This window comes from Callithrix jacchus, chromosome 5, assembly GCF_049354715.1.
Source record: "Callithrix jacchus isolate 240 chromosome 5, calJac240_pri, whole genome shotgun sequence".
Lineage (NCBI taxonomy): Eukaryota > Metazoa > Chordata > Mammalia > Primates > Cebidae > Callithrix > Callithrix jacchus.
In genome coordinates this window covers 142,711,173-142,732,252 of record NC_133506.1, presented here as the reverse complement: position 1 = coordinate 142,732,252, position 21,080 = coordinate 142,711,173, and the positions used below count along the sequence as shown (strand labels likewise).

The following is a 21,080-nucleotide window of genomic DNA, read 5'->3' as shown; positions in this document are numbered from 1 at the left end:
TGCCGAGAAAGCCTGCAGGACTGAGCTACCTGGCCCCCAGAAAGAAAGGGAACTGAAAGCAGGGAATCAGGCCATACAGCCAAGAGGATCCCTCTTCCACAAAGCCCAGCAGGCTGAAGCCCTCTCACTTGAAAGTATCACAGCCAACACATCAGTTAGAGCATGACCAGGAATGACCGAGTTTGGCAGGGGGAAGGGCAGCTGCCATTGCAGAGGCGGGCCTAATCTTCCTGAGTAAACAAAAGTCACAGGAAATCTATGCAGCAGCTCCACTGAATCCATGGCAGCCAGCAGCACCTCTGCAGGCAGACAAAGGAAAGGCTGCCTCCCCAAGGAGCTACCTGAAATCAAAGCTAGATAAATCCAAGAAGATGGGAAGAAACCAGGGCAAAAAGGATAAAATCATCAAAGACCAGAATGCCTCACCCCCACCAAGGGAATACAACTCCTTACAAACAAGGGAACAAAACAGGACGGAGAATGAATTTGATGAATTGGCAGAAGCAGGCTTCAGAAGATGGGTGATAAACTTCTCTGAGCTAAAGGAACACGTTCTAACCCAATGCAAAGAAGCTAAAAACTTTGAAAAAAGGTTAGACAACATGCTAACTAGAAAACCAGCTTAGAGAAGAACATAAATGACTTGATGGAGCTGAAAAACACAGCACAAGAACTTTGCAAAGCATACATGAGTTTCAACAGACAAATCAATCAAGCAGATGAAAGGATATCAGATACTGAAGATCAACTCAATGAAATCAAATGAGAAGGTAAGAAAAGAGGAAAAAGAGTGAAAAGAAATGAACAAAGCCTCTAATAAATATGGGATTATGTGAAAAAAAACCTAATCTACATTTGATCGGTATACCGGAAGATGACAGGGAGAAAGCATCCAAGCTGGAAAACACTCTTCAGGATATTATTCAGGAGAACTTCTCCAACCTAGCAAGGCAGCCAACATTCAAATACAGGAAATACAGAGAACACCACAAATACATTCCTCAAGAAGAGCAATCCCAAGGCACATAATCATCAGATTCACCAGGGTTGAAAGAAGGAGAAAATGCTAAGGTCAGCCAGAGAGAAAGGTCAGGTCACCCACAAAGGGAAGCCCATCAGACTCACAGATCTCTCTGCAGAAACCCTACAAGCCAGAAGAGAGTGGGGGCCAATATTCAACATCCTTAAAGAAAAAGCTTTCAACCCAGAATTTCATATCAAGCCAAACTAAGCTTCATAAGTGAAGGAGACAAGCCATTGCTAAGAGATTTTGTCACCACCAGACCTGCCTTACAAGAGCTCCTGAAGGAAGCACTAAACGTGGAAAGGAACAACCAGTACCAGCCACTGCAAAAAAGAACCAAATGGTAAAGACCAAGGATGCAATGAAGAAACTGCGCCAACCGAAGGGCAAAACATCCAACCAGAAACAAAATGGCAGGATTAAATTCACACATAACAATATTAACGTTAAATGTAAATAGACTAAATGCCCCAATCAAAAGACACAGACTGGCAAACTGGATAAAAAGTCAAGAACCATCAGTGTGCTGTATTTAGGAGACCCATCTTGCATGCAAAGACACATACAGACTCAAAATAAAGGGATGAAAGAATATTTACCAAGCAAATGGAGAGCAAAAAAAAGCAGAGGTTGCAATCATAGTCTCTGATTAAACAGACTTTAAACATCAAAGATCAAAAGAGACAAAGAAGAGCATTACATAATGGTAAAAGGATCAGTACAACAAGAAGCACTAACTAGTCTAAATATATATGCACCCAATACAGGAGCACCCAGATATATAAAGCAAGTTCTCAGTGACCTACAGAGAGACTTAGACTCCCACACAATAATAGTGGGAGACTTTAATGCTCCACTGTCAATATTAGACAGATCACAAGACAATCAACAAGGATATCCAGGACTTGAATGCAGATCTGGACCAAGTGAACCTAATAGATATCTACAGAACTCTCCACCCCAAATCCACAGAATATACATTCCTCTCAGCACGACATGGCATTTCCTCTACAATTGATCACATAATTGGAAGTAAATCACTCCTGAGCAAAAGAAAAAGAATGGAAATCATAACAAATAGTCTCTGAGACCACAGTGCTATCAAATTAGAAATCAGGATTAAGAAACTAAGTCAAAACCATGCAACTTCACGGAAACAGAACAATTGGCTCCTGAATGTCAACTGAATAAATGACTAAATGAAGGCAGAAATGAAGATGCTCTTTGAAACCAATGAGAACAAAGACAATATATACTAGAATCTCTGGGACACATTTAAAGAAGTGTCTAGAGGGAAATTTATAGCAATAATTGCCCACGTGAGAAACAAAAAAAGATCTAAAATCAACACCCTATCATTGAAATTCAAAGAGCTAGAGAAGCAAGATCAAAAAAACTCAAAAGCAGCCGGGTGCAGTGGCTCAAGCCTGTAATCCCAGCACTTTGGGAGGCTGAGGCGGGTGGATCACGAGGTCAAGAGATCAAGACCATCCTGGTCAACATGGTGAAACCCTGTCTCTACTAAAAATACAAAGAATTAGCTGGGTATGGTGGCGCGTGCCTGTAATCCCAGCTACTCAGGAGCCTGAGGCAGAATTGCCTGAACCCAGGAGGTGGAGGTTGCAGTGAGCCAAGATTGCACCATTGCACTCCAGCCTGGGTAACAAGAGTGAAACTCTGTCTCAAAAAAAAACAAACTCAAAAGTTAGCAGAAGACAAGAAATAACTAAGAGCAGAACTGAAGGAGATAGAGACAGAAAAAAAAAAATGCTTCAAAAAATCAATAAATCCAGGAGCTTGTTTTTTGAAAAGATCAACAAAATAGACTGCTAGCCAGTCTATTAAAAAAGAAAAGAGAGAAGAATCAAATAGATGCAATAAAAAACAATAAAAGGGATATCACTACCAATTCCACAGAAATACAAACTGCCATCAGAGAATACTACAAACAACTCTATGCACACAAACCAGTAAATCTGGAAGAAATGGATAAATTCCTGGACACTTGCACTCTCCCAAGACTAAACCAGGAAGAAGTTGAAACCCTGAATAGACCAATAACAAGGGCTGAAGTTGGGGCAGCAATTAATAGACTACAACCAAAGAAAGTCTAGGTCCAGATGGGTTTACAGCCGAATTCTACCAGGCATACAAAGAGGAGCTGGTACCACTCCTTCTGAAACTATTCCAAACAATACAAAAAGAGGGAATCCTCCCTAACTCATTTTATGAGACCAACATCATCCTGATACTGAAACCTGGCAGAGACTCAACTAAAAAAGAAAACTTCAGGTCAATATCCATGATGAACATCGATGCAAAAATCTTCAGTAAAATACAGGCAAATCACATGCAACAGCACATCAAAAAGCTTATTCATCTTGATCAAGTAGGCTTTATCCCAGGGATGCAAGGCTTGTTCAACATACGCCAAGTCTATAAATGTAATCCATCACATAAACAGAACCAAAGACAAAAACTACATGATTATTTATGCAGAGAAGGCCTTTGACGAAATTCAATAGCCCTTTATGCTAAAAACTCTCAATAAGCTAGGTATCAGTGGAATGTATCACAAAATAATAAAACCTATTTACAACAAACCCTCAGCCAATCTCATACTGAACAGGCAAAAACTGGAAGCATTCCCTTTGAAATCTGGCACTAGACAAGGATTCCCTCTCTCACCACTCCTATTCAATATAGTATTGGAAGTTCTAGCCAAAGCAATCAGGCAAGAAAAAGAAATAAAGGGTATTCAATTAGGAAAGGAGGAAATCAAATTGTCTCTTTTTGCAGATGACATAATTGTATATTTAGAAGACCCCATTGTCTCAGCCCCAAATCACCATAAACTGATAAGCAACTTCAGTAAAGTCTCAGGATACAAAATCAATGTGCAGAAATCAATAACAGACAAACAGCGAACCAAATCAAGAGTGAACTCCCATTCATAACTGCTAAAAAGAGAATGAAATACTGGGAATACAACTAACAAAGGCTATAAAGGACCTCTTCAAGGAAAACTCAAACCACTGCTCAAGGAAATAAGAGAGGACCCAAACAGATGGAAAAACATTCCATGCTCGTGGTTAGGAAGGATCAGTATCGTGAAAATGGCTATAATGTCCAAGGTAATTTATAGATTCAATGCTATCTCCATCAAGCTACCAATGACCTTCCTCACAGAACTGGAAAAAAACACTTTAAACTTCATGTGAAACCAAAAGAGAGCCACACTAAGATATCATCTCATGCCAGTTAGAATGGTGATCATTAAAAAATCTGGAGACAATAGATGCTGGAGAGGATATGGAGAAATAGGAACACTTTTACACTGTTGGTGGGAGTGTAAATTAGTTTAACCATTGTGGAAGACAGTGTGGCAATTCCTCAAGGATCTAGAAATAGAAATTCCATTTGACCCAGCAATCCCATTACTGGGTATATATCCAAAGGAGTATAAATCATTCTATTATAAAGATGCATGCACAAACACACCTATGTTCATTTTGGCACTGTTTACAGTAGCAAAGACCTGGAACCAACCCAAATGCCCATCAGTGATAGACTGGACAAAGAAAATGTGGTGCATATACACCATGGAATACTACACAGCCATAACAAATGATAAGTCCGTGTCCTTTGTAGGGACATGGATGAATCTGGAAACCATCATTCTCAGCAAACTGACACAAGAACAAAATCAAACACTGCATGTCCTCACTCATAGGCAGGTGTTGAACAATGAGAACATGTGGACAGAGGGAGGGGAGCATTACACACAGGGTCAGTTGGGGTGGGGCTGGGGGAGGGACAGTGGGGGGTTGGGAAGATGGGGAGGGATAACATGGGGAGAAATGCCAGATATAGGTGATGGAGGTATGTAGGCAGCAAACCACTTTGCCAAGTATGTACCTATGCAACAACTCTGCATGATCTGCACATGTACCCCAGAACCTAAAGTACAATTTAAAAAAAAAGAAAGAAATCACAAAACTGTTAACCCCCCCACAGCCCCAAAAAAAAGAAAAAAAAAAAAAGAAACAGATATTGCAACTCCATCAAGTATAGATTTCTTGGGCAGTGATTCTTTGGGCAGAGAATGAAAGTGTCATGTGTGCATATCAGAATCACAGGAAATACATTAAAAACAATTATTTGCTGGGCACAGTGGCTCATGTCTGTAATCCCACTCTGGGAGGCCACGGCAGGTGGATCATGAGGTCACCATCCTGGCCAACATGGTGAAACCCTGTCTCTACTAAAAATACAAAAATTAGCCATGTGTGGTGGTGTGTGCCTGTAATCCCAGCTACTTGGGGGGCTGCGGCAGGAGAATTGGTTAAACTTGAGAGATGGAGGTTGCAGTGAACTGAGATTGCATCACTGCACTCCAGCCTGGGTGACAGAGTGAGACCCTGTCTCCAAAAAAAAAAAAGGACTTCAGCATGGTAAAGAGGAAATCAATCAAAAAGCCTTGTAATAACATCTCCTGCTGTCTCCTTTTCCCCACTACACCTTTACCTCGCTGTGTCTGAGGTTACCAGGTAGATCTTCCTTTTTTTAAATTTTATTAACCACTTAACTTTAATTATCTCACATTGCTATGTCTCAGTGTATTAACTCTAGACATTATCTACTCGGTTTGTTCACACAGGTTTTCATCCTGCAGCACTCTCCTCCTTTCTCCTACGTAGTTCTGTCACCTCTTTCAGCTCCTTCTGCCGTCAACTTGGCAACTTCACAGTCTACTTAAATATTTCTTGTTTCAAAATCTTAGAGTATATCTTGACTCTTGTGCTCTTCAACTGAGTGCACCGTGCTGCAGCCGCTCCCTCCTCCACCTGTGCCCACAGTGCTCTCCACTCCTGTCTCCAGCCCTCTTCCAGTTTACCTGCTCTATTACATGATCAAAGCTGATTCCAGTCCATCCTGTTTGGAAACCATAATGGCATCTCCTGTGATTTGACCAGCTTGATTAAAAAAATAAAAATGCAATAAAGTGTTCACATTTTTATAATCATGCTTCTTTTCGTAGACAGACACTGATTTCATAACCCCTGTGCCACTCAGAGTTTCTATTACCAGTTCCAAATGGAATCTACTTTAAAACAATATCCCTCCAAATATTTTAATTACTTCATCTTGACATTATGGCTTTCCCATACAGTTTTTATTGTTGGAATTTCTGAATTCCATTTTTTTCTCTTTGTTACAAGAAGAAATTGTGTGAAATATGTCTTTGACATTCTTAGTTGTCTCCTGACTTGTATTAATTTAATCTACCGTATGGAATCAATTCCATTGCTTTTCTTGAAATATACTTGCCTTCATTCTCTAATATAAACAGTTTCTGTCACGGTTGGATCATGACTTTCTTGTGTGACTAACCTCTACCTCCCTTGTTTTTTAAATTATCTTCCTTTTCACTTACATTCTTTACCTCAATCACATCCTCACTACTGCCAAACGTGTAGTAATCATGACCATTGTACATAACCTCCTTTCTCTGCCGTATGGTGTGACGCGGGCTCTCCCTCCTCCTGTTCCCATCTGCTGGTTGAGGCTCCCACAGCCGTGGCCTTGAGCGGGTGTCATAGCTCTCCTGAGCTAGGGTAATTGTTCCCTGGACCTTCGCTCATGCGCTTTCATTTACTCCCTTGCTTGCATGGAGGGCACCCTCAGTAATTATTCAGAAAGGAAGGTTGGGAAGCAGATTGCCTGAGACTTTTGGTGCCTGAAAATTTATCTATTCTGTTCTCAAATTAGTTAATAATTCATTTCATTTAGCATAGAATTCTGGATTGAAATAGTTTCTACTGAACTTTGAAGTCCTTGCCATACTGACATTTATCATTAAGAGTCCCTGCAGAGAGGTGTGATTCTGTCCTAATTTTCATTTCTAGTTTACATTGAGTAAGATTATTACTGTTTAAAGGCATCTGTGCCTATATTTTGGTAAAATTAATATTCTTCCCAATTTATTTCCTTTTACATTCACCTGAAATTTTATATATCTGATGTGATCAAAGAGAAGATAGCATGCGGTTATAAATCTTAAGTGTATTTGTTCTTATTGCAAACTAGTTATTATCAAGTAAGAACACTGAAGTTATATTCCATGAATGTTCCTAAATTTCTTTACCTTGATCAGAAATTTCTGATGAAGGGCTAGAAAGTGAATGATGGTAGGAATTATGAAAAGAATAATAGATGATAAAAGTAAATTTGGAGGAAAATAGCAAAATCGAATAGAGAATATCAGAAGTCTGGATATAGAGGAATAGAGTTATCTGTGCCCAGGAACTTTGAAAACATACTGGCCATTGAAAATTTGTGGAAATCTTCATTTTATATAAGAAACACTCCTTTTCTGAGATGGTTTCTTCTATTATCGTAATATTTCTGGACTCTCTACAATTTTTACTCATTTCTTTCCAGTGAAAGTGGATTTATGCCCCTCACCTGTGAACTGGTGTAAGAAAGCAGACCTGCATATATGACTCCTCTTCCCTCTTTAGGGACCTGGCTTCATGTCTGCAGAGAGGACACTTTTTGCATTGATCCTTCACGCTGAGTGTTTAAGATGCAATCTTCCCTTTGGAGACCCATGATTTCCCAGTGCTGCCTGTGGGGTGAGTGGATGGATCCTTGTCCAGAATACAACATTAGGAGTTCACCACTGCTGCGCACCTAGGATGTATTATTTAACAGCTCCATTTGCAAACAAATGAAAAACCGACAGAGCTTCACTGGCCTCATTCTTTTCTCTGTTTTTCAGTTGGTTCAGAAAGTGGGCAGTAAATAGAGGTATAATTTTTCTCAATCCTATCAATCTAAAAAAATGTTAATATCAGCATTTAACGACCACATATCTTTGTTGAGGATTTACGACATAGTGGGGGCTGTTCTATATCAACATGTGTCTTTCTTTAACCCTTTTCTCCCTCTCCCTCCTTTCTTGCAGGACTGGTGTCCCCCCAAGCACCTTCATCCTACTCCTGGCCTTCAGCATAGGCTAATCAGTGACTGTTGCTTGTCTATTACCTGTTCATCCATCACTTGATGTTAAGTCTGATGGCAGAGACTGAGTCGTGATACCTACATTTCCTTAGTCTCTAGATACTCATTATTTGCTAAAATAATGAAATGATTAGTAAACCATCAACTTTAAACCATCAACTGTCTGTGCTTGGGTAGCTTTCTTTCCCACTGAGGAGGCAGATAGCTATATACTCAATAATATGGTTAGCATTACAATTTAGACATGAACTAAGGGCTGTGGAAGGAAATAAAGGAAAACTTAGATGTATTTGGAAGAGACCTAGTGGCAATTGATTCTCCAACAGCACAAATCATTATTATTAATTTATTTAAATTTTCTAATATTTGTAAATATTTTAAATATACTTAATATAGTAATATAATACATGAATATAATTTATAAATGTATAAAAGTCAACACATACTGAGATATGTGTCAGTCACTTTCCTAAGTCGTTTTTCATTAATTCATAAACAAACTTGGAGACCACCAACCAAAACCTTAAAACAAACCAACTTTGTTCCTTGAAAAGAAGAAAGAAAAAAAGAAAAAGAAAACCACATATTCTTAGAACTTGTTGGACACCTCCCTCAGAGGTTCCCTAGAACACAGACATAAAATCAGGCAATATTGCAATTGCAGCATTGCAAATGCCTCAGAGAATGAAGATATAGATAAGGTGAGGTTAACATGAGTAAGAGGCGGTGGAGATGACTTGTATCAGATATTCAAGTCCAAAGGCAGGCTTCCCTCTGCAGGAAACCTGATTCTCTTCAATTATATGGTCTGGGCCTCAACCCTGGCACCAGGGACTGGTTTTGAATCTTATCTTCGGTGTTGATGACTTTGGCTCAGTCTCTTCGATCAGGGGTTCCCAACCCCTGGGGCCATGAACCGGACTGGTCCATAGTCTGCTAGGAACCCGGTCACACAGCAGGAGGTGAGTGGCCGGTCAGCAAGTATTACTGCCTGAGCTCTGCCACCTGTCAGATCAGTAGAGGCATTAGCCTCTCACAGGAGTGCAAATCCTATTGTGAATTACTCATGAGAGGGATCGAGGCTGTACGCATCTTAAGAGACTCTAAGGCCTGATGATCTTTTTTTTTTCAGATGGAATCTCACACTGTTGCTGGGCTGGAGTGCAGGGGTGCAATCTTGGCTCACTGCAACCTCCGCCTCCCAGGTTCATGTGATTTTCCTGACTCAGCCTCCCAAGTAGCTGGGATTATAGGTGCCCACCACCACACCTGGCTAATTTTTTTTGTGTTTATAGTAGAGACAGGGTTTCACTACTTTGGTCAGGCTTGTCTCGAACTCCTGACCTCATGATCCATCCGCCTCAGCCTCCCAAAGTACTGGGATTACAGGCATGAGCCACTGCTCCCGGCTCTGCCTGATGATCTTATGTGGAAAAGTTACATCCTGAAACCATCCCCTCTGCCTTCCATCTATGGAAAAATCATCTTCCACAAAACCAGTCCCTGCTGCCAAAAAGGCTGAGGACTGCTGCCTTAGATCCCCAAAAGTCAGATGCAGATTCCTTACAGCCTCCTTGGTTTGACAGCTTGGCTGATAACCTGTACTCTGATTCTGATTAGCATTACATGGTGTTAGTTTCAAAATCTTCTGTTCTCTGTCTTTCTCTAGAGATAACAAAAATCTCAGGGTTTGAAGTCAGTTGGGCTTTATATTTACTTTCTTCACTTATTAGTTTTGTAATGTTAAGTAAGTCAGTTATCTTCTTCAATGGTCAATTTTCTCCTATTAATGTTGGGGATAATACTATCTCCCATTTAAGGTTAATGAAATAATTAAATGGAATAATGTACAAAAGGTATTTGGCATGTAGTAAAATATATGTTAAATGGTTAGCTGTTATTACAATTGTTCCTTAATGCTGAAAGTGAATGTATTTTAAAAACAATAATAATAATAAGATACGTGGGCTGGGTGCAGTGGCTCACGCCTGTAATCCCAGCACTTTGGGGGGCTGAGGCAGGTGGATTACAAGGTCAAGAGTTTGAGACCAGTCTGGCCAACATGGTGAAAACCCCCGTCTCTATTAAAAATACAAAAAAATTAGTCAGGCATGGTGGCGGGTGCCTGTAATCCCAGTTATTTGGGAAGCTGAGGCAGAAGAATCATTTGAACCTGGGAAGGCGGAGATTGCAGTGAGCCAAGATCGTGCCACTGCATTCCAGCCTGGGTAACAAGAGGAAGCCTCTGTCTCAAAAAAAAAAAAAAAAGAAAAAAGATATGTGAATTACAGATTATGATACATGTAGCCTTTATGATAAAAGTATCTTCATATGCCTGATATGATAAAGACATTTTGACTTAATGGTATATCTTAGCATTAATGTGCTCAATTAGTAATTAACTCTCATAGGCAGACCATAGCATAGCACTTTCATACAATCAAGCCAAATAATATTATTTTCTTTATAGTTTAGTTTTCAAATAGACATCATGGGTCAACAACGTCCTCTGCTATGATGCATGCAGGTTAGCAGGCTTGACCACGCACAGGGGCATGGTGGTAGGCTGAAAGGCACAGAAGCTGGACTTCCAGCAGCGGCACTTGCCTTGCTCCTGGCACTGCCTCTCTCTGGTTACTCCACAGGGTCCCTGTGCTCCTCACCGCTCATCCTCATGCCAGCTACTGAGAAGTCTTCACCATTCTGTTCCCTCAGGACATCTTTGTCCTCTGAAAATGCATGCCTGGATACTAGAGGCACTGTGAAAACAAGTATGCTGTGTTGTGAGGTCACAAGCGTGTTGGCAAGACAATTATGCTGAAGCTGAAGGAAAAGACAGCAGAAGAGGAGACGCGGCAATGCAGGTGGCTTTAGCTCCTCTTGTTTAAAGACTCATAAGCAGAGACAATTCATTGGACAAGCTCATGTCTTTATTGTCACTCCCACTTCTACCCAAACTTTCTTCGCACTGATTCTCTGCCATTTGTGCCAATTGGCTGCAGCAGACATCCTACATCATTTAATTCAAATCATTTCAATTAATGTGTGTGTACTCCCTGAGTAAGCTAACAATCACGAAGTCCATTCGTTTTCAGAGGAAAGGAGGATTCCGATTAAAGGAAGAAATGAAGGGTTTGGGCCTAAGTACATTAAATATATCACACAGCCCTGTTCCTTAACATGAAAGAAATAAAGCTATTTCTATCAAGCATTAGATTCTGTGGGGTTTTATGTGACTTAGGACAGGCCAGGCCAGGCCAATCAGATATTCTCTCGTTCACAGAGATTATTTTAGAAGGATTCAATCCAAGCCAATTAGGCTTAATCAGAGCAAATTCCACTACTTTTATTTCTGCCACCAGAAAGACACTTTTCTTCTCCACTTGCCCTGAATCTGATAGTGCTTGAAGCCTGGGTTTGTCAGCAGCCACACAAGCAAACCAACACAGCAGAGAACAGAGCTGAGGGCTGGAGAAAAACTGATGGCCACGCTGAAGCCAAGGATCAAGGCATGCTCAAGCCAGCCCCAGTCTTGTTCTTCTCAGTTATACCCGTCAATAAATTGCCTTTGTTGTTCAAAACCGTAAAGTTGGTGTTTGATCATTTGCAACACGAAGAATCCAATACAAGTTTGAGGCCAACCAATGCGATAATCTAAATAAGTTGCCTTTTTTGCTTCCACAGTGTGATGGTGGTGTGGTAGGAATTCACTACTTCCTGACAAATGGAAGAATGAGGGGGAATGCGACCCCAAGTAGAAAGGAGTATTAAAAAATGTGGAGAGACGGTGAAGGCAAATTTGAATAACTCCCTGCCATTAGTCATGCAAACAGAACTTGCAGGTTATGGAAATCCACATCTTCAGTATTGGCTCATATGAATGAGGATTGTTCAGTGCTCTGTGCTCTGGGTGGGAAGGGGGTCAAAGATGAGGGTAGAGAAGGATTTCTAGGTTTTGTAAGAGAGGATTAGTGGGAAAATTTAAGATGACAGTTTAAAGTTTTTAAAAAATATATATACATATTAATTATTCAATAAACCTCATGGAGGAGTCCTTGACTTTCTCACTTACTGAATTTCATCAAATCTAAGAGTGATGATTGTAAGAACACCATTACTTTTGTGCCATTAAGAAAGGAAATTCCAATGTAAATTAAACCATATTACTGATTGTAATATGCCTCACAGTTTCAGAGCTATTAAATATGAGAAAAATGGGCATCTGAGATTTGGTGAAATATAATAACACAGTGGAGTGCACATTAATAGCGGCTGCCTGTCAATCATGCTTTATTTAGATAATTGTTATCAATGATTATCTCTGTCACATATGTGAGCTGGCTTTGCTGATTTAAAAAAAATGTTTGTCTTCTAGAATAGATGACAAATGTAGTTCTTGTTTAAGACAGAAAAGTAACAGAGTTTTGGGTAACTGCATGGAAATGTCCATTATTGTACACAGAGGTTACAGTAATGCAATTAATTACCGACTGTACTGAGGAGCCGCCGTGTTTTTTTGCGTTATATGAGTTAATGGTATGGCAAAGCCACCAGGACCCTGCTGGGGTTACTGCTGTTGTTACTGCTGTTTTTGGTCCAATGGCACCTGCTAGGTGCCAAACACTGTTCCAGGGCTGAGGATACCACCATGAACAGGACAAAAGAGGTCTCTTGTTCTAGAGTCTTCTTAGAGCTTACATTCTAGTTGAGGGGAAACAGCCAGTATGTATGAAAATTTCTCATAAACACACAAAAAAGACAACTTTCCATAGTGACAAGTTTATTAAGAGAATAAAGAGGTTCACTAGGAGTATATTTTAAATCCAATGGAAAAAAAGTTTTCCTGGCACATCAAGTTAAAAAGCTTCTGCACAGCAAAGGAAGCAATCAACGAAGTGAAAAGAAGCCACAGAATGGGAGAAAATATTTGCAAACTACCCATCTGACAAGGGATAATAACCATAATAACTAGGGAGCTCAAACAACTCTACAGGAAAAAAATACAGTAATCCAATCAAAAAATGGACAAGGGGGCTGGGTGGTGGCTCATGCCTGTAATCCCAGTGCTTTGGGAGGCCAAGGTAGGTGGATCACCTGAAGTCAGGAATTCAAGACCAGCCTGGCCAACATGGTAAAACCCCCTTTCTACTAAAAACACAAAAAATTTCCTGGGTGTGGTGGCAGGCACCTGAAATCCCAGTTACTTGGGAAGCTGAGGCAGGAGAATCCCTTGAACCCAGGAGGTGGCGCTTGTAGTGAGCCAAGATCATGCCATTGCACTCCAGCCTGGGAAACAAGAGTTTAACTCTGACTAAAAAAAAGAAGAAGAGAAAAATAACAAAAAACTCTCAGTAAACTAGAAATAGAGGAGAACTTCCTCAACTTGATAAAGAATTTCTACGAAAACCTTCAACATCATTTTCACGTTGAGAAATGAAAAGCTTTTACACTAAGACCAGGAACAAGGCCAGGAAGCCCCTCTCACCATTCCTTCTCAACATTGTGCTGGAAGTCCTAGGTAATGTGATAGGACAGGAAAAGGAAATAAAAGACATACAGATTAGAAAGGAAGAACTAAAGCTGTGTTCACAAATGGCAGGATTGCCTATGTGGAAAATCAGAAAGAACAGACAACAGAACTGCTAGACCTAAAGAGCAATTACAGTAGGGTTGCAAGATACAAAGTTTATATATAAAAATGGACTGTGTAGTAAGTGCCAGCAATGAACAAGTAAAATTTGAAATAGGCTGGGCACAGTGGCTCATGCCTGTAATCCCAGCTCTTTGGGAGGTTGAGGCAGGTGGATCACCTGAGGTCAGGAGTTCGAGACAAGCCTGAACAATATGGGGAAACCCTGACTCTACTAAAAAAAAACCACAAAAATTAGCTGGACGTGGTGGCAAGTGCAAGGTGTAACTTACTTGGGAAGCTGAAGTAGCAGAATTGCTTGAACATGGGAGGTGGAGGTTGCAGTGAGCAGAGAAAGTGCCACTGCACTCCAGCCTGGGTGATAGAATGAGACTGTGTCTCAAAAAAAAAAAAAAGTTTGGCTCCTACTGAAACGAATTATTTTAGAACGGGGAACCACTTGCATTAAAAATTTCACCGTTCATTCTCTCGCTATGGTTTTGTTCTTTTTTATCCATATCAACATTTGTAGTTCAAAACCCAGCCCAGGAAATCTCAGGCCTTTATTATTTGCTGTATCTCATATATAGCATCATTAGGAACTTGAGGATAATGCAATGTTCACTTTGTTTATGCTCCTTCATTGTTCAGAAACGGCCTGAAAACATTCTTTACCCAAATGCTGTAACATGATGCTGAAATAATTTTATTAGCATTTTTCTACAAATATTAAATCAACATAGGCCCCCAAATAAGATTAACTTAAATAGTTCATTGTCAGGCTGCTAATAACTTTTCTATTTTCTGTCTTTAATAAACTAGTCAGTGTATCTGCCATCTCTCTCAGAAAGTCCTTCTTTTACATAACCCTCAAATAAGTATCTAATCTTGAGCTTATGCTCAAGGGAAAGTGCAGGAGAAGGTGCCAGGGGAGGGGAGGGCCACGGGAGAGGCAGAGGGCTGGGTAGATGGAGGAGAAAATGGGAAGGGGAAGGGGAAGAAGAAGAAGGGCAAAGGGAAGGGTGTGGAGAAGGCTGCCTTGAAGAGGACAGGGTACATGCTGGCCCAGATGGAGGATATCACTGGGGATGGCAGGAGCAAAGCAACTCCCACCTGAGTGCCACCGGAGTAGCAGGGAGGTCATCTGCTGTGAGTAGCAGGGAGCAGGCTGGCAGGTGGCCAGAGAAGAGCGGTGGAGCTATGGAATGGCTTCTTAAGGGAATGGGAGAGGGACTGGGCCAAGCTTAAGTAATGGGAGGGCAGAGTGGCACCTTTCTCTCTCTTGCCAAATGATCTCTGCACGGGCCAGTTCCTATTTCCCTTCCACCATAATGGAAGCCTTCTGAGCCCCCACCAGAAGCAGATGCTGGTGCCATGCTTCCTGTACAGACTGTAGAAGCATGAGCCAAAGTAAACCTCTTTTCTTTATAAATGACCTGGCCTCAGCTATTCCTTTATTCCTCTGCAGTTTAACTACCTTAGTGAATTGCAGCCTCTCTGGGCCCAGTCTCCTTCCATGTTAAATGGGGTCCTAATCATAGGGTATGTGTGAAGGTGACATGAAATGAAACACTTAAAGTGACTCTTTAAAATAGGAGTTCCATCAACACAATAAACAGAGCATCTTTCTTTTCAGAGCAAGTGCTGGAAGACAGAGGTAATGGTACAATGCTATTACATGTGCCTGTGATGATTAAATTATCTGGAGAATAATTTTTTGAGTATCTATGGCAAATCATTTTGGATTAAGGGGAGTTATAAACAAACTTGAGTTGGCCTGGCCTGGTGGCTCATGCCTGTAATCCCAGCACTTTGGGAGGCTGAAGCAGGTGGGATCTCCTGAGGTCAGGAGTTCTAGACCAGCCTGGCCAACATGGTGAAACCCGTCTCTACTAGAAATACAAAAATTAGCTGGGCATAGTGGCACACTCCCAGCTACTCAGGAGGCTGAGGCAGGAGAATTGCTTGAACCCAGGAGGCACAGGTTGCAGTGAGCTGAGATTGTGCCATTGCACTCCAGCCTGGGCAACAACAGAGCGAGACTCCATCTCAAAATAAATAAATAAATAAATAAAAATAAACAAACTGAGTCAACAATCTTAAAGAAGAAAGACAGGAAGACAAAAACTCCCGCTACCAATTGAGGCCACTGTTCAGGACTGCATGGCCTATCAGGAGAGGAGAGAGAAAGAATACAACCAGTCCTTGGTAAAGGGGGCATTTGCAACTGCAGTGTCTGTACATCACCCTGCCTTTAAAATGCAAGACAACCCAAGTGTAACACAATCCATGGAATTTCATGCAAATAAGTCCATGATTTCCACAAACATTTCTTATAAAAGGATAAATTTAGTATATAGCTGTAGCCTTTTGATATCTGGTGTTAGGCCTTTGCCTTCAATTCAATATGATTTTAGTTAAATTTTTTATATTTAAAAATTTCCTCTCTTCTTATTCAGGTAACTTACTATATCTTAGTTTTGACAAAAAGAGTTTAGCAACAAATATTGAATAAAGTCTACTAGACAAAAAAATAGTGTATTTTTACAAATTAATATCTGATTCCTGTTACTTTTCCAGTTCAGCTTTCATGATTTAATTACTAATGTAGCTATACTTTGCTATAAGGGAATGACTCATGGTTTTGTACCTTAAGCAACCAAGCCCACATCCATGCTGGGATTTAATTTAGGTGATCTCAGCCAGGGGTCCAGAATTAGGTCCCCTCTTCAAACCCAGTCTGAATTAGGTATTAACCTAATTGAAATTGAGTCCCAATTAGTTATTAGGTCCAGACATTTTTCTCGACAGCAGATCTCTAACTATTACCAGATTCTCAAAGGCCGCAGGACCTTATATTACCTTGGAAAGCCTGATTTTACCCTGTTCTTACTTTTCCTGCTGTTCGCTATTCCAGCACAGATATTTTCCTCATACGTAAAAAAATGAAACACGAAAATGCATGTTACTAAGGTAGTTAATTTATATCCTAATTTTGAAGATGACGCGTTCAGAAATGTATCTGCAAGTTTACTTTAACCAGGGATCCAGGTACGGAAAACATTGTATTGTTACCACTGCCCACACAACCCATTTTGTTGACTTCACGTAAGCTTAACTACAGAACACTTAAGAAAATTGCCATTTAAAAAGGCGTAAGGCACCATCACTTAAGTATGAGTTATTGCACGACTATTACCATGTCCATATAAATCACTTTCTAACAATACAATTTTAGAAAAAGAAATAAAATTATCATTCTTTTTTAGTTTAACTATAGCCCTGTCTCCAGATACTTATGTATTTTACCCACAGTATAATAAGGGTCTCTTATAGAACACAGTCTTATTTATTTTTTATTCTTTCTTTCTTTATTTTCGAGATGCAGTCTCGCTCTGTCGCCCAGGTTGGGGTGCAGTGGCGCAATCTTGGCTCACTGCAACCTCTGCCTCCCAGGTTCAAGCAATTCTCCCGCCTCAGCCTCCCGAGATGCTGGGACTACAGGCATCTGTAGTTCCAGATCTGGCTAAGTTTTGAATTTTGGTAGAGACAGGGTTTCACCATGTTGCCCAGGCTGCTTTAGAACTCCTGACCTCAAGTGGTCCATATGCCTCGGCCTCCCAACTTGCTGAGATTACAGAAGGACACAGTGTTAAGTAGTAAACATTAAATGAGAGTCTGAAAATAAGAAAAAAATAATTCCCAAGATAACATAATGATGCTGATTAAAATGTAATATAGTATGTGTGTATATATGTGTATACATATTTAAATAAAACTGATTTTAAATATTAACAACCCACAATTAATAAAATGCTATTTTTAAAATGGAGAATAGGCCAGGAGCGGTGGCTCACAAATGGTGGCTGATGCCTGTAATGCCAACACTTTGGGAGGCCGAGGCAGGTGCAATACCTGCGGCCTAAAATTCGAGACCAGCTGACCAACATGGTGAAACCCCATCTCTACTAAAAGTACAAAAAATTAGCCAGGCGTGGTGGCAGATGCCTGTAATCCCAGCTACTTGGAGGCTGAGGTAAGAGAATGGCTTAAATCCGGGAGGCAGAGGTTGCAGTGAGCCAAGATCACACCATTGCACTCCAGCCTGGGCAAAAAGAGCAAAACTCTGGCTCAAAAAATAAAGGTGTATTATTATTTTTATTATCTCCAAGAGGTGTTTTAGTAGTTTTAAAATGCAAACAAATTATTTGTACAATGTGAAAGTTTGCTTATTGATTTTAAAGGTTGCTATGTAGACCAGCTAGGCTATGTAGTTCTAATCATTTGAATTCATTAAATGCGCTATTTATCACTATCTTTTTTCTGAGATTTAAGAAAAGCTGTCGGATAGATTACAGTCGTGACACAGGACACCTTCTCTGCACATGTGAGGCACGGTGTAAGCACACCATACACGTTAATTATTTACGTGTAACATATACTAAATAATTGTATCTGTCTGACTCAGCAAAAACATTAAAGGTGAAAAGAAGAGTACTTATGTAAAATACTTACTTTATTTTAAAGTAAAACTTTAAAAGTTAACTGTGATTTTTTTTTTTTTTTTTTTTGAGACAGAATCTTACTCTGTTGCCCAGGCTGGAGTGCAGTGGCAGGATCTCAGCTCACTGCAACCTCTGCCTCCCAGGTTCAAGTGATTCTCCCGCCTTAGCCTCCTGAGTAGCTGGAACTACAGGTGCCTGCCTTTTTGTATTTTTAGTAGAGACAGGGTTTCACCTTGTTGACCAGGCTGGTCTGGAACTCCTGACCTCAGGTGATCCACCTGCCTCGGCCTCCCAAAGTGCTGGGATTACAGGTGTGAGCCACGGCACCCAGCCTACTGTAAAATATTTTAACACTTGTGGATGGATGCCTGCTTGCTAGTCAATTTGGAAGCATACTGTCATGAAGGGAAGTTTTAATACCAGAGATACTGAACCTGCCAGTAAAAGATTCCATCAACAGAAAACCAAGATTTCAGCTTATGTATACTTTTGGAATACAATTATGCACTCTCTTCTTTACACTTCTTTATAGCCTGTTCATATCAAAGGAAGAAAAGCATAGGAAGACCCATATTCAAAAGATTTGCATGGAAAAATGTAAATACGATTCCATTGCTTTACAAACACCAATTTACCTGCGTAAAGGAACACCCAGGAGCATTAGCGCATGAATAGTATGGATACACATGGAGTGTCGCATTATAAAATCCACCTGTGCAGTATTATCACGGGATGAGTGGATGTTTCACAGACCAACTGTCTGGTACTGTGCTAATATTCAGAAACACCAGAATACTCAGCAATGATTGAAGAACAAGCAACTTGCTAACTCTGATGTAACCAAGTGATAGCATGTAAGTAATATGTAAGTATTAATTATTGGTACTTAATGGAGGTAATGAGTATAACAGTGGTGAAGAACATCAAGTTATCATATAATCCCACTGAAGATGACAGAGCCCAGCTATGCTTCAACTCCCCTCTAAAATCCCCAAGTAAACCCTATGCCCTGCACTTTGCAGACACTCCGCTTACTCGGTATTACAGACTCGCCAGCAAGCAACCCAGGACAATGTTTTTGGCAAAATCATTTGCAGAGAACAAATTAACTCTCATTCTGTCACACCACACACGCGGACACACAAGAAGTTATTAAGTCCCATTGCAGAGTGCGGACCAGTTAGCGAAGTCTTTGGGCAAAGAAAGGCCAACTGTCTAAATTACGTTTCACTCTTGTCCCTGAGCCTTCACGACGGCGCGCAGGGGAAGGAAACTGCCATCTGGGGCAGAGAAGGCGAGGAGAAAGAGGACACGAGTTGTGATGGAGTCCTGGGGGTAGGCTGGAAGCGGCATAAGGATGTTGAACAACAGAGGGGTTAGTTTAGGACGCTGGAGGAGAAAGAGGGACCCAGGAATCTGGGGAACTGAGGGCGAAGTGGCTGGCCGTGGCGATTCTCTTTACCTGCTGTACTTCTTGGAGTCTCGGAGCGCAAGCAGCCACTGCATTTCCCTTCATTCCAGACGTGATGACACCACAGGCTTCTCCCCGGACAGAGCGGGTCTCCGCTCAGTCTTTCCTCGGCGACCGCAGCGACGACTCTGCTCCAGGGCGCGGGAGCAGCTTCCAGAACTGCGGGCGCCCACTTCCCTGTCCGGGCTGCGGGTGCTGCTGGCCGGGGCGCGGGGGGAAGCGGGGGCCGGGGATCCCCCAGGAACTCGCCGGGGATACTGCACCGCTGCCAGGGCAGTCCTGCGCCCAGCCGAGCCCAGGGCGCCGCGGGCGGGACGCGCGTCACCTCCCTCCGCGCACTGCCCCGCAGCGCGCCAGGCTGGACCCGGAGCAACCCTCCGCCCCAGGCGCTGCCAAGTCCCAGCACCTAGCGCCCCTCTTAGATCCCCGAAAGCGCCTCTCCAGAGCAGCCTACGCTCCTCTGTGTCCTTCCCGCGACGGGTCCCGCCATTCCACACCTCCCGTGTCCCTCCCTGTCCATCACCGTGTGCTTCTCCAGCATCCCCCTCCCCTCCAAGTTCCAACATAGCACCCCTTCAGACGTTCCCCGCGTCCCCTCAGAGGTTCCTCCAGCGACTGCCCCGCCCCTCTACGACTTTCCGTGTCTCTCCAGTTCTAGCCACGCGCGTCCCTCCAGCACGTCCGCACCCCTCCACTCCTTCCCGGAGCCCCTCCACTCCCACTCCGAGCCCCTCCTTGTCCAAACGCCGCGCCCTTCCAAGCGCCCCTCCTTCGCACAGCCCCAAGATCCCCTCCCTCCATACCTCGCGCTCCTCCCGAACCCTTCCAGAACCCTTGAGCCGCTCCACGTTGCACCTCCGCCCCACCACCTCTCCACCGTCAGGCTCCCCCCTCCCCGCTGTTGCCCGCAGGTCGCCGGACAGGGGCATTTCCCGCTCCCACCCGACTCCTTCGCTGCAGACACGGGGCGCCTTCATCTTTCCAGCCCAATTACTGCTGAACGACCGCATATCGGGCTTGGAGCGTGGGACCACAATCTTCACACTTCTGACCCAGGCCCTTTACTGTCAGAAAGAGCACCTGTGGCGATTGGGCGTGGGGGGGGGGGGAGGGTTCCATTTGCGAGGCTTTAAAAGTCTTGCCACCCAGCCGCCCACCGCGAACCCCTGGCGTTCAGCAGTTTACTCCTAGACGCTCGCCCAACGCCAGGTCCCAGTCCGCCGCTAGGAGGCACCCGCAGGGGCGTGCAGGAACTCGGCTGTGGCGAAAACAACGCTGTGCTTGAGTTAGCTCTTCCAGGCGGGCTCTAGGACAGTGAATGCCAACCCAGGACAAGGAAGCCGCTTTACTACGTTCCATTTTCAAGGCCTGAAGAGGTTCTCTGTATGACATACAGTTTTCCAGTTAGTGCTTGTGTATTTCAAT

At 42.3% G+C, this 21,080-nt stretch overlaps 1 protein-coding gene across 2 annotated transcripts in view; it reads right to left on the bottom strand.

Moving 5' to 3' along the window:
* Positions 1–20,530, bottom strand: part of SGCG (sarcoglycan gamma) — a 149,957-nt gene extending 129,427 nt beyond the window's left edge. For both annotated transcript variants that reach the window (XM_078375173.1, XM_078375174.1), the window contains exon 1: positions 20,459–20,530. The gene's annotated coding sequence lies outside the window, so the exon portion shown is untranslated. The remainder of the gene's footprint in view (positions 1–20,458) is intronic.
* Between the last annotated feature and the right edge of the window lie 550 nt (positions 20,531–21,080).